The sequence below is a fragment of the Netta rufina genome (assembly GCF_964035555.1).
Source record: "Netta rufina genome assembly, chromosome: 1".
NCBI classification, from domain to species: Eukaryota; Metazoa; Chordata; class Aves; order Anseriformes; family Anatidae; genus Netta; species Netta rufina.
The window spans coordinates 109,351,815-109,367,315 of record NC_140123.1 but is presented as its reverse complement, the minus strand read 5'-3'; positions in this window follow the sequence as shown (position 1 = coordinate 109,367,315).

Here is a 15,501-nt window from a genome sequence, read left to right as displayed (position 1 = left end):
TATATAACCATATCTTTAATATTAATGCATTAGATTATCAATGCTGAAAATATGTTTAGGAAAACATTCTTAAATTTAGTGCAAGATTGCTTACATTACTAGTGATGCCTGTGCTTTTACCATTATCACTCAGTTCTGCATTTTCATAGGTTCAGTGAGTCATCTGCAGACTAATTTATGCCAAGTTCTCCATAATGTTAAGGGACTAAAAGGCTTAAGAGCAAGACTGAAGAAGCTCAATGTACTCTTCACCCCTGTCTATAGCCAACTGGCAGAATAACTTACTGGTCAGAGGACAGCCAAGCCACATTAAATCTATTGTGTATTTTTATTGCTAGTTCTAGCCAGAAGGCATTCTATGAAGATGACATCAGTTGCTTTATCTAAGCAAAGCCCCATTAGGAACAAGTAACAGCAAATATCCCTGTAGGCACACTTCCCCCTGCTATCATATTGCATCAAATTTAGTTGGTATCTCTGTGTTTATCATGTTAACTACAGGTGAAATGCTTATCTAATTATGCTAGCACTTTATTTCTTCTGGTTAGAAAATAAATGTAAAAAGTTAAAATTGTTCTCTAGTTTTTCCCTTACTGATAATCTGTGCAAGCATGACTCAACTGTCACAAGAATTTTATTCAACTGTAAATGCTGCTGTGAACACGTCATCTTTCCCAAGTCTTACCTGATTCACAGTCAAGGCTTCAGATACTAACACAAGGAATGAGTCAGAAATCCATTGTACACACAAGCAGGAGTGCAAATGCTCTAAAGAGGTGTTAAGATTCAAGCCAGTTTGAAAACAGTAAAAAAAAAAAAAAAAAAAAAAAAACCACTAAAAAAGAGCACTTTTTTGTTTTAGAAAACATTTGGCCAGAAAGCAAGTGGACATTCTATCTGAATAAATCTGAACAGCCATAGTGTTAATAAAAATAAAATAAATTGATTTCATTGGTATTGCTGGGTTCACTACAACTTCATAATAATTGAAAATACATCAGTCCTACTAGACAAATAATAAGGATATTTTCAAGTTACTGTAAGAAAAGACCCCAAACTGACTCTATAACAATAGTTTTAATACTTGTATCAATATGTTCATTGACAACTCAAGGTACTCAAGGTACACATAAGTGAAATCTGCATTTCAAATTCAAAAACAAAATTCCGAGGAAAAAAATTAGCCTTAGTGGCTCAGTAGATGTGTATTCTCCTGCTAAGTTTCTTTCCCAAGCCAAGGGCGTATCTTGCTTTCAAACTTCAAATACAAATAAAATAGTTTTTAACTAATTCAAATCATAACCATCTAGCTCCTGACAAGCGAGGAGGCACCTATTTTTCTTGTTTAGTCTATCCTAAAGTCATAATATTTCCATTTGAGGGAGATGTATCATCTGTAGAGACCATCTATTTCATCACTCAAAAAACATGAAAGTCTTTCAATTTTCATTCATTAAAATACATTTTCTCACACGTGCCAAGGAATGCATTTCTGTAACAAGTCTAGCATCGGGAATCCTGTGCTACTAAAATGGTCATTTGTCCTCTGTTAACAAATTATCTTTGTACCTGCAGAGAATCACAATTGAAAAGGTTTTTTGCCATTTGTAACTGATGCAACCCAATGTGCTTCACCATATAGACCATGGAAAACAGTTTCATCTGACAAAGGGAGCTCCAGCTTGCCAGACCAACGGGTTCATTCAGCACATGGATCCAATCACTGTACAACAGGGGGTGGGGAGGGAGTTCTGTCTGGGATGGAACCAGGACAGCTTCTGCTTAGGACAGCACAGGGGGGACACACTTCGTCTCACCAGCTTCCTTGCTCAGCAAGGTAGACCAGCCTGAGCTTGCTATAAAAGCTTGCAGGTAATGGAGGTGTCTAGCATAATACCTTTACCTTGCAGACTACTCACTTGGATGCCTGCAGAGCAAAAGTTCACTGAAGATTACTATGTTTTTTGGGGATGGCTGTTGTTTTTCTATTCTGGTCATTGATACTTAAATGATAATTAAGTTTGAGACAAATCACTTCCATACTAAAGAAGAAAGCTGTATATCACTTTTATTCAATACAATAAATACAATTAAAAGGAACTATTGCTGTCTCTCTTAGTTTTCCCTCATATATATCAGCTGTCATTCCTTGTGCTTTAAAGTGCTTGAATAATAAACCTGCACAGAATTGAATTACTTCAGTAGCAAGTTGATTAGTTCCCACATCCAATAAAATGTCTGTGGTATCTCATATATTTGGCATTTAATGTTGTAATTAATAAGTCTTGATCATGTGCCTCTTACAGCCACAGGTCACTGACAACAGTGACATTCCCTTCCTCAGCAGGAAATTGAGCCTCCAAGACATTTTCCTAAGACACTTTCAATTATGATAAATTTCAGATTTGCTTCAGTCATTTTGAAAACTACTTCATGTATATCTTCTCAGGTAAAAGCAAAACCAAGATATAAAGAATTTTTTTTTTCTTTATGCAAATCACATTTTGGGGAGTATTTCAGATTTTTTTAGGGTCATTACAGATTCCCAAACGAAAATCATGCTTTAGAAATGAACTGATCTCAGGAACATATCTTTCCAACTTAATCTAGCATTTCTAATAGAGAGACAGGTACCAAATGGCTTGAAATCTGTGTAGCCCCATTGATCTAAATGGGGACATGCTCAATTTATTTTACGTGGGGATTTGTCCCTTTAAATTAAAATACTTAAAAAGGTAATGTTACAAAAGCATTTATACTTTACTTTTTAACAAAGTATGCAAGAAGTGGGTTGGGGTTGTTTTTTTTTTGTTTTTTTTTTTTTGTTTGTTTGTTTGTTTTTTTTAAATGAGTCCCAGCTAAAGTTTTGGTAAGATTTTCCATAGACATATTAATAATACATAGGACACAGAAGTGTGGAAGAGAAAGAGGCATTTTTGTGACTTATCACCTAAAAACATGAGATCTAATCTAGACAAAAGGTTGAAAAAGAATGGAAAACCAAAAAATAACGATGCCATGAAGACCATATTACTATAGCTGCTTCTTTGACACCCACAAGACAGGTACAGTGGCTTTCCTATTTGCAAGGTTTCAAACTCCACCCTGAATATATAAATGCAGTTTTAGAATAATGTGCCTGTACATTAAAGATTTTTAAATGCTGAAGATAAACTAATGCTACTAATTTCTAATTAGCAGGAAGAGTGAACAACTGCAATTAAAAAAAAAAAAAGGAGGGGGGGGGGCGAGAAAGCATTACATCTAACCTGATACAATATGCTAAGTGGAGAGACAGAAGGAGAAGGGGGGAGTGGCAGCATTTTTAATGCTTGCTTCCCTTGCTTGCAACTTTCTTCAGCTACACTCTGATCAAGAAATGTTGCCTCTGAGTTTAAGACAAACAGTTGACAATTATCAACCTGGCAGTACATATTCAACATTTACAGTCCCATCTTGCAGATTATACATGTAATACTGCCAAGCCTGGCATTCAGACATCATGGCTTAGACTCCAAGATATTATTCATTTTAAGAAGTAACATAGTTCAGGCCCTTTTCATTTCTGTCCTAGTTTTCTTAGGGTCTTCAGGGAGTGCTTTTACAAGGTTTTCTTTCTTTACAACCACAAGAACTAGAATCTTATTTCAGCTAAAACTGAAATTTTTATTCAGTCATGTGTCTGCAAGAGCTGGAATGTTAAGATAGAAAGAAATATGAAATATCATGAGACCTGCTGTTATTGCAATAAACAGTCAGAACTTATAGGAATGTATGACACAACATAAAATAGTCATACTTCCCTCAAAAAGAAGAATCCCCCAAGCTTCAGAAAGACATTATTAGTCTTCTAAGTTTTGCAGACTAAAACTTTATGATAGAGAGATTAGTGCTTTGCCCAAAATCATAGAGTCAATAAAAAACAAAAAAGACTTGGAACTAAAGGTCTTCTGGTTTATCACCTGCTGACTGGGAGTGAAAATGCTGTCTCAATCTCTCAGCCTTTTGCTTCAGACATGGAGTCAATATTCCCTGAAGAAATAATATCTGTTACTTCTTTTAGGAGGTAGCAGTTGGTACAGGAGATAGCACGCACTGAGAAATGGCAAGTGAGAAAATACAGAGTTTTATAGGAGAAAACGAGGTGTTGCACCCCAACACAGTTTCGAGGCACCTTCACACACCTCTTCCTCCTTATGTCAACACCATGTAGCAGAGCACGGTGCGAAGACTTTCCAGTTAACACCCACTGATGTCAGTAACCCCAGATGGCACAAGACAAGGCAGGATTATAGCACCTCAGGTTCAACTGCAATTAATTAATGCCCTGGACACTGTACCCAAGTGAGGAAACATAGCTATAGTGCTTCTAGACACCAGTTTGGAGACACAGTAACCCCAACTCTTCTGACTTTGGAGTTGGCTCATGTAGAGCCAATTCTGACAGAACAGGTACATCCTCAGTGCTGTATCTCAGACGACACTAAAATTTAACACAGGGGCATGTGTTTTGCAACTAAGTTGGTTCATGCATTTTTTGAACAGGCAGTAAAACTTATTTTAGACCAAAAGTGTCACCAGTTTTCTCATACTTGCATCTGTTTTGTATGTACTACAAGTGCATCTTTTGCTGGTTGCAGAAACTCTGCTTTATTAAAAATAGTATACAAAAAATAATTTTGTTTTCCTATTGTTCTCAAGGGAAAAAAAATTGCTTGTTGAGAGGGCTTAAGATGTCCTCCCACCACCTCCAGATTTCATAGTATGTTTGCCATTGCTGCAGAGAAGTAGTCATTGTATTTTATAGAAGTGAACATTCATTTAGCTTTTTTTTTTTTTTTTATTAAAGAAAATCAGTTTCAGCTGCTGTAAGACTTCTGAAAGAATTATATCTGTATTACACATTAGTAAGATTCAGGAAGTTTGTAGCAGACTGAAACCAAATGTCTCCTTGGAAACAACAAGTTAAGAACATGGACACCAACATTAAACAATTCTGGAGAAATTAAAACAATAACATTTAGAAGGACAATTACTAAAATGATTAAAGAGGGAATGAGAAACATCATAGAGTAGATGCAATATATACAGAACATAAAGAGATACAAGGCAAATGAAGGAAAGAACAATAGGATTGAGAACATTCACTATAATAGCAGAAAAACAGCAAGAAGCAGTAGCTAAATCTCCTTTTTCATCATAATTCTTTTAGGTGAACAACATGACTTATGCTAACATCTCACAGTTCTAATCTGAGGCAATTGAACCCAGAGGTGCTTATCGTTTTAAATAAATGTTATCCTTTGGCTTTATTACACAGAATCACTTAGGTTGGAAAAGACCCATAAAGTCAAGTCCAACCATCACCTATCACTATAAAGTCCACTATGCTGCTTTCTGATCTGTATAATTCTTAATAAACTCATATGATAATCTGAGTTAATATCTCCCGTTTCTAGTACAGAGACTCTTGTAAATTATTTTTTCGTGTCATGTTATAAACTGCGGGAAACAAGGAAAACAAACTACACACAAACTCCTGTTCTACCTAAACCAGAAATCTGGCTGTTGCATCCAGACAAGCTTGTTAGCTTAAAACTCATAAGGTTTAAAATAGATGTGAGAAGGTGCTAGTTAGGAACGTGGGCAATTACAATCCTTGCTGAATGTGCACAAGTATTGTCCTATCAAAAGCCATTCCTGGTGTCAATCAGGCACATATATTTTTCACAACGCACTTTATCTACACGAACTCATTTTACACCTAGTTCACCCACCAGAGATAGCTACATCACATCAATCTTCACTCACTGCTTTGTCACAAAAACCCTGACTCACCCCTATTCATCTCACTTGTCTGACTCACTGACTAGCAAGGACCAGGAATTTTACTGTGGCAAGCATATTCAGTGGAAATCAAAGTATCTTTCCTAACTAGGTTGCTTTATACAGGAAAATCTCAATTATGCCAATGTTTTATATATTCTTGTTTCAGGATGGAAGGTTTACTTTGGAGGCCACTTGATCTCAAACAGAACATCGTTGCCTTTTTAAACCAAATCATGTCACTGCATTTTGGGCTGTATCCACCACTACTGCCTTCCTGAGCTGCCATGACACCTCATGGGATCAAGTAGCTTCCTTCTTCCAGAGCTTGCCTTTTCCCTGTTGAACTGCATCTACATTTATACACCACAGCCACCCCTCCAATTAAATTGTTAAATATTAAATATACCAACTGAGACTCAAGACTACAGTGGCTGATGGAGGATGTAATTTGAACCCATCTCCAATCAAAGGAGACCAAGCACTGAATTTCAGTTTTCACAAGGCACTATGGTCCCACTCAGACCAGCTATTACAATACATCTACTTAAAAGCATTTGAAAGTTCAATTGTTTTGTTGTGTGGGTTTTGCTGTTTTGCTTTTTTAAAACTTTCCATTTTACGAATATTTTTATTCCCCCACCCTCTATCCAGAGAGAAAGGAAATGTTGAAATAACAGATTTTCAAATCCTTTCACACAACTTCAGTTCCCACCCAACTTTCTTGCCTCTCACATTCACAAGACTCCTTAATACACCCATCCTTTTCTTTTCCTTTTCTGTTCCCCCCTTCCCCCCCCCACAAGACTATCTGTTCACTTCTCTCACCCACCTACTCTCAGTTCCCAGCAGGGCTTCATGGGGTTTGAAGTGGGTTGTAGCAGCGCAGTCAGCAACTGCAGCTGCATCTTAGCCTGAGTTAGGGCTCCAAGTAAAAGAGAGTTACAAACCTCAGTCCCATGAGAGAAGGGAAAGCTGTTCTCCCCCACAAATTTGGGAAGACGGCTACGGCTAAGGAGATGGAGTGAGAGTCAACCAATTAGAGGTACTTCCTTGGCAGGGAAGCAGATGACCTATGGGCCTAACTTCAGCTGGTTGCAGCATGAAGAGAAGCCACTACAAAGAAGAGGCAGGAAGGATGAAGTAATTGCTGATCTTTACAAGCCCTATGTAAAATACCATTCATAACAGTGATGACAGTCACTTTCTGCACACAGGCACAAAGGGCTTTTTCTCCCACGGCACTCTGACAGTTTAGGCAGGAAGAGAGAGGTGGCTAGTGGAAGTAAATTGTCAGCGATCTGTCACTGAAGAGCAGATTGCTTTTCCCCTCCTGAATTTTCCCTCCTGAGTTAAGACTAGTCTCTATTGAAACCTATCGTTCTCTTCATCAGCAGCCAGCACCTACAGAGGTGATTTTTTTTTTTTTTTTTTTTTTAATCAGATCTCTCTAAATAACTACTTGAAGCTTAAATCAAACTGTAGAAATAGGAGGGGCAGTTGTTGCCAAATAGTGAAGAACAAAGCATACTGCAGAATAAAGCTCCATAACAAAAAAATCATTAAACCTATTTTTCTACATGCAGGCTGCTCTAGTATAAATTAAACCCAAAGCAATCACAAGGGAATTAAGGCCAATAAAATTATCGTAAATAAATTACTAGTCTTAAGACTACTTCGATTACTCTATGTTTAGCCACATGTACAATAACAGAAATTAATCTGAGAAGAAAAGATTGTTACACATGAAATGGTACAGAGTACCAGAAGTTTCTAACAGCAAAGTCTCCTTTGTTTTATTTGACTTTGTTTTGATAATCACTCTGCTGTTTACCTAGGTATAATGTCATCATCTTTGCAGAATACTAAGATCCATGTGGAAAACAGAAATGTCTGCTAATTATTTTCTTCTAAAAGCAAACAAGAGAATGGAATGTCTTGTATAATTGAATTTGAAAAATGCCAAGAAAGTTTGTTCTCTTTACAGCTGAAGTTAAAGCAAATTATTTTGGATATGGCTGAAAGGGGAAAGGGAAAACTTAAGTTTCCATTTAATTTCCAGGTGCACACACATCTTTGTCTTCTGCTGTCACAAGGCAGCCTTTCCATAACAGGCTACAGTAAATAGATGAAAAAAGCAAAGCCTCTGTCACAGGGGCTCTGCCTTTGTTCTGTATTTGTGCAATGCCCAGAACACCAAAGCTCTGGCTTCTAAGCCAGATATAAATAAACATGGAAGGAAGTGAAAGAATAACATGAGAGAAATCAAATAGATGGGTAACTTGAAAGATATAAAAACCGCATTTATTCTGTTTAACCCTTAATTGTCTAGTTATTTATATTACCTTTAAAAAAGCCATTTTACAAGTCAGAAAAAAAATTGCAACAGATTTCTTTATAGCACTTCAAAGATAGCACCAATGAAACAGTAAATACACATATATTAATATACCGGTCACTTTTTTCCCCCATGTAACATGGCTCACTTTTACACAGCAGAGTCCATGAGAGCCCTGAGGTATATGGGTCGATGTATTGAATTTCTGAGTATTGACAAGAAATTTTGTCATTTTTTCTCACCACAAAGCCTTTGATAGCATGACAGTCTTTGATATCAATTTATAGCCTCCAGAAACCGAGAATATCTACTTAATCTTTAGGACAGGAATGAGAACATGCTAGCCCACCTGCAGGAGAGGTCTCTGCTGGTAGACACTAAACAGCTGCTCACTAGTTCCAGTCCCATGGCCTCCATAAATACTCTGCCTTGATGAGCAGACCCTGTAAAGTTGAATCAGACCTTTGTAGCAGAGCACAACTGGGTTACACCTTCCCAGAAAAGCTGCTGCTCTTATCCCTTTCAAAGACAACAAAATGCTAGCAGTTTTCCCAAACTGAAGAACTTCAACCAGAGCAATAGCGTTATTTTGAAAATAATCCACTATCCATGGAAACAGGCCTTAACTAGCATCTCTTTTGCAGATGTGTTTGCATGGGACATGTGGTGATTATATCTAATAATTAGGTATGGAATTGTGTAACCAATGAACCAAAAGGTGTTGTAATGAAGGAGAGGAAAAAAAGTACAAATACACTAGCTTCATTTACATTCAATAGGGAATATTTTGAATTGATACATAAGACAAAAACAGAAGAGCAATTACCACCCAGCCAGCGTAGTGTTTGTTCCACATGATATGATCAGAGGATAGACATGTAAACATTTTATAATTATTGGATTACTGCTTTCCAGTTGGAGACAGCAGAGAGAAATAATGGGAAGGATGTGCTCATACACTGTATGGCAATATATTAATTGGCAGTTTCAGGTTTTGTTCTTTTAGTTGTTTTGCTGAAAAAAATAACATGATAAAGACAGGACAATGAAATATACCTGCATTCAGAGTGGTCTATAAATATTTTTGCAAAGATATGGCAAGACTTTGCCAGGTAATTGTACCACTACTCCTAAGAAAGGAGAGAACTGCAAATATGCTGCCATTGTAGTATTACAACATCACGTCACCTTACAGAGAAATGCATTCATAGCCACATACAGAGGGGTGGAAAAAAGGAGCACTAATCTCTCTGCACCATACAACTGGAAAACTACAGAAAGGAAAGGTTAAAGTGTCACAGTGGCGTGTGTTTGTTTGTTCTGCACGAGAGCCTGGCAGAGAAACTTTTGCTGTTGGTACAATTGTTGATGTGATCTGGAAAAATTGACAGGAGGTTCCAGTGGAGTTATTCCCAACTCATCCATGTGCAAAGAAAGCATCTGTGTTCTGTTTTCACCAGGCCATGATGCTAGTAAGCTAGGTGCCAAATAAAGGAAAAGCTGTAGCATCATCGTGTTGCACTGAAGACAACAAGGCTATTTCAGAAGAAAGCAAGCCTGATATTAGTTCATATTATAATCAAAACAAATCAAGCATGGACAATTTGGATCACCTAACCAGGCTTTATACACGCAAGAGAAAAATTTGGTGGTAGCCAATGGGAATATGATTCTGCTGTGCTGTGCTGAATGGCTACATTCGTCATTTAGTATTCAGAGTTCCCAGGCTCAAATTCTGCCATGCCCTGTAATTGTTGATTGTTTCTGTAGAATTAGTCAACAACTTCACTAAATAAAGAGCTTTTCAAGCTACAGCTTGAGTTGGATTTCAAGCATTTAGGATGGAAATGCCAACCTGCTTGCAGTTACTGCACTTGCTGAACAGCACAGATAACAAAAAGAAAGATTTAAAAGATTTTGTGTTTGTATCCACACCTAAGTGTCATACATGTTGCCCTGACCATAAAAAAAAAGCTTAAAATTTTATGGAGTTTTTATAGAGAAATATGGAATAGCATAAAAAGTGTGAATCATGGAAGAGTACAACATACACAGTTACATAAACACAGCCACTAAATCTGTTTCTGATATTAAAAAATATAAAATACAGGTCTCTGCATTGATCCCAGATCAGAACAAAGTGAATTATTTTGGCCTTATATCTAAAGAGGAACATAACAAGTTGCAATAAAATAACCTATACAAGAAAAAAAAATTAACTGAGGAAAGAAATTAAGACAGACACCGAAGAGATTAGAGAAGAATGTGATAAATTAAAGAAAAGGGAAATCAAAAACCTGGATACAACTTTTAGCTTAAGAGGCTTAACAAATGCCTTTAGATTTTCTGTTTACCAAGCAAACGCTATTGAATGTTTGAGATCAGAAGACTGCTAATTTGAGCACAGGAAGCATATTATAGGACTAAACTGTCTGAAGGAAACATCAGAAGCAGTCAACAACAACAAAAAAAAAAAAAAAAATACAGAGTCCTGCTAAGAGCTCCTAAATGGATCTGGAATCTTGAACTGATGTCCACAGCACAGAGGCCTTAATCTACATTTATTGTTGCAAGTCTTAAATGGTAGATTCAGATTGTCTGGCTCTTTTGCAATTCACAGTGCCAGCTTGTAGACTTCCAATCAGTCAGTGAATGGCACCTTTCCCACTACATCACTAAGCCAATGACCCATCATCGTGTCAGGGGCAGGGAGGGGCTGGTGTTGATGGAAGACGTGTGTTTGGATTAAGAAACCCGGCAATTATTCTTCAAAATAGATACATTGGACGAAGCACCCTGGCTAAGTGCAAGTACCATTTCATTCTGCCTACCCTAGTTTTCCCTGTGGTTTTAATTGAGAGCTATGCTGTTTACTGTCCATCCTAAAATGTCGAGTAATTCTGCCCTGCACGGCTGAACAGCTGCTGTGTTATGGCCCAGAGGTAAGTGATGAAGTGATCCCTCACTATCCCATCCTGGCTTTTTCACTTGGGTACAGCATGTCTTACTTAATGTTTGTAAAGCACTTGGAGATCCTTAAATGAAAGGCATAAGAGCACAAAATAGCATCATCATTAGCTGTAAGGGCCACTGCAGAGCAATGGAAAAGCATTCCTTTTCCCTGCCCATCTGGGGTTTTGCACACTGCCTAAGCAGCACTCCCATCCCCTGCCAGCTCAGAGAGCAAGAGATCAAATCTGTGCCTCTGGCATAATAGTGCAGAGTGCTAATTACAGAACTACCATAAAACATCTGCTGTAATGCATAACTATAATTCTCTAGCATGCACAAATACAGCACCTAGATGCTTGGAGCATATCTCTGTAAGTGAATCATATGAACCAGAGTGTAAGCGGCCCTCAAATGAGTCTTGTCCTAGATGAAGGGAGGCAGAAGAGCATGGAAAGGCACGAACCCCCTGTGTGCTCCCTTCATGCAAAGGAAGTCACAGCTGCAAGCTCTGCATTTGTAGAGAGGCAGGAGCAAAGCCATTGAAGCTGCCCCCATCTACTTCTAGAGCACAGTCAGCTACCTAAGAGGAAAGGAGGGTTGTACTTGAGAGCATGCAAAAAGACACTTTCCATTCTTGCTCAAGGGTGCCCTAGAATTCATTTCCTACATGACATAGTGAAGCCTTTCCTCACTAGTGGAAGCCTCAGAGAGGTTAGGTTTCGGAATTAGTTATCCCCAAAACACAACCTCTGAGACTTCCCATAAAAAGAAAGGGCCTCCCAATGCTTCCACATTGCCACTGCAGAGCTGTGGCTAAACAGGATGCCTTTGCTACAAGAAAGCACTGGCATAGACAAAGAGCATATTAAGGATGAATGGAAATAAAGCTTCTGTTCATATACATTTGAAAAGGGGTACTTCTTATTCGTGTCTTGAGTCAGCAGTTACTGACTGTAGGGAAAAAGAATACTCATACACTTCATATTATGCTTTATCATTTTCAGGATTAGACAGGTATAGACACTGCCTTTACAACATGGTGCTTCATCTTAAAGGATTTGGGATGGCCTGTCTGAAAACTCATTCCATTTATTGGGCTTATAAATAGGATGGAGTTTCAAGGGAAGTCATCACATATTCCCTTATTCTCATCTGATGCACATGGACTTGAAAAAAGCATCAGAAGGTATCTGCACTCTGCACTAGGGTCACAGAGAGAAATTATCTCCTGGAAACTTTGGGTTAGTGCAAAACTTCTATAAACTGCAGCCTTGGTGCGTCAAAGCATGTGTTTCAGTGCCTGCAGGAAACACGCATCCTATACTATTACATCTCTCCAACATAGGAAGCACTTGTCATAATCACTTCTACCATTTAAAAATATTATGTTTTAAGCATTAACATAAAAGCATATTTATAATATGGACCAAGATTTACAAGGAAGTAAGGAATTAATTATTAATTCCAGAATAGCAATTTGTGGTACTATGACTAGCACTGAAGACAATCAGACCAAAATGGGGCAGGGGGGAAGGGGTGGAAGCCATGTAAAGCCTCTGCAGAAGTTATGAGAAAGTCTTATGGAAATGTAAAAAATGTAAAAATACATTCAACTGTCCTGTTAATATCTAGAAGTAAAAAAAAAAAAAAAAATAAAATAAAACAAAACTAGAAGTGCAGAGACCTCACTTGTTCATGAGCAATTTCTTATGCATTAGGGGAAATGCATAAGAAAAGCTCTCCAAGCTTACTTTTTCTCTCTGAGATGAATAAGGAGAAATTAAACACTTTTTGATGTAGCAGAAATGAAACATTTTTTGATGTAAAGCTAGTCAGAAGTTAGAAGCTTTTGTGCTGAGTCATTCAGAGGTTATTTTGTCTGTATAGGAACACCTTTAGAAGTGTCCATATTAAAGTAAGAAGCTTTTACAATGTCAAAATTCAATATAAAACAAGATTGGCATGTGTGCTGGCTGTATAATATCCACATGAAAAATCTATCCGCCAAAAAATTGACCAACAAATTCTAAAGAGCCTACCAGACATGAACAACCCTTTACTATATTATGCCGTCAGTACGTCTAGAGGGAAAATCTAGAGAGAAAGGACAGGGAAATTTCAGCAATAAGTTGAAACTATACTTACAATTCAATCAATGAACTAAAGTGCTTTCTGATGCTGACCACTGTTTTAGTTTTATTAACATCTCTGATAAATTCATTTTCATTTAAGCACTTGTTCAGCCTGGAGAAGAGGAGGCTCAGGGGCGACCTTATCGCTCTCTATAGGTACCTCAAGGGAGGCTGTAGCGAGGTGGGGATTGGTCTGTTCTCCCACGTGCCTGGTGACAGGACGAGGGGGAATGGGCTGAAGTTGCGCCAGGGGAGTTTTAGGTTAGATGTTAGGAAGAACTTCTTTACTGAAAGGGTTGTCAGGCATTGCTGACAGGCTGCCCAGGGAAGTGGTGGAGTCACCATCCCTGGAAGTCTTCAAAAGACGTTTAGATACAGAGCTTAGGGATATGGTTTAGTGGGGACTGTTAGCGTTAGGTCAGAGGTTGGACTCAATGATCTTGAGGTCTCTTCCAACCTAGAAATTCTGTGATTCTGTGATTGTTATGGTTTTTCTTTTTGTATGAGGAAAAATAATATCCTTAAATAACAAAAGAACAGATCAGGTGTGTTTTTTCAGTGCGTTTCTGAATCAAAAGCATCTAGAAAAAATTAGGCACCATCTTTGCAACCAAAATGCTGTAAGATTAATGAAGGGAAGTCTGTAATGAGCACAGACAGAAAATAAGACGATAAATGCATTTTTCTGCTTTCTTGAGGAAGAATTACTGGTGATTCCTGAACACTTCAGTCTGCTGCCCCCAAAGGTCCTTTCCTTTTGTCTTTTAACATTGGAGTTTGGGGGATTCAATTGACCACAGTGCTCCACTGCCTAAATCAGTTGGCAACCTAGCATGAAAGAAGTCAAGAGAAAAAACATTTTAAAAGGTGCTGCTTCCATAAAAGCCAGAGATAAAAATTTATTGCTTCTGTCCTCACCACTGACCCATTTCTATTGAAGACTGGATAGGATGATACATGTGTGTACATGAGTAAAGCAAGCAAGAAAAAATATCTTATCTTCAGTAAGTGTATGTAGGGAATACACATGGAAATTTTCAATTGGGACTGTACAAATTTGTAGATGTCACTACATGACTTACTAGTTTTAAGATCAGATAACATAATTTCATAAACTCTTCCAAATAAAAGAATATACAGAATAAAATAAGAATACCATGTACAATGACTGTGTTAAAATGTAAAAAAAAAAAAAAAAAAAATCTTTGTCTTGTAGGATCTCTGCTTGGTAATATGATGTCAAACCGCGAAGGCCACGGGCTGTGCTTTGCTTGGGGTCTTTGGTATTCTTTTCAGACACAAGAAATTTATCAAAGCCTGAGAAACTGAATATGCAGCTTGGCATTGAACCCTGTGAGCTGCTGCGTATTAAGAGAGATCAGTATGCTTTTGAAATTTACTTTTGAGATTCCCTCCACCTCCCACCACTCATCACAAAGTAGAGAACAACTGAACTGTTGATTGTTTTAAATACATGTCTTTTCAGGAAGGGAAAAACTGGTAAGCCAGACCATAACTGTCAGGATTGTCTATTCTTAGACAAGGAGGGATAAAGGGATAAAGTACAACAAAATAAAAAGAATGAATTTCATGAACGAGACTAATATATTCAGAGAACTGGAAGGCCTTACAGGGGGGAGATAAACCTGAAGCAGCTCTGGAGAGCTAAGAGTTCCTTAAAGAAACTCTAACAAAGGAACAAAAGGAAACTAACCCAATGTAAAGGAAGGACAAAAAAAATTAATTAGACCCCTGTTGGCTAAATCACAAGCTCTTTATTGACCTCATTTTAGATGAAGCCAGACTCAATTGCTAAGGATGGGAATAAAAGGATAGCATTAGCGTATATACAAGCAACAAGAAACAGTTCACTAGCCAAGAGCACAAACAATAACAAGAATACATTCTAGAAGTACACTAAGAGGAGTAAGGCAAAAAAAACAAAAACAGAAACAAAAACACAAAACCAAACAACTGCTTCTTCAGAGAGGAGAAATAGTGACAGAAGGTGCTCAGAAAGCTAACGTCTCACATATCTTCTTTGGCTTTAGTCTTCACTAGAAAAAAATTGAGAATTGATGTCAGCATAAGAAGGCTGGATCTGGGAAGGAAAAACTTAGAGAAACTTGTGCTTTGTTTACAAACTGCATGAACCTGATAATTTTGTGGAATTTAAAACATTTAAAAGTTGGTTCACATTAACGTTTGTTTTTGAGCATGTCTAGAAATTTGGTACAAACTCCAGAAAATTGG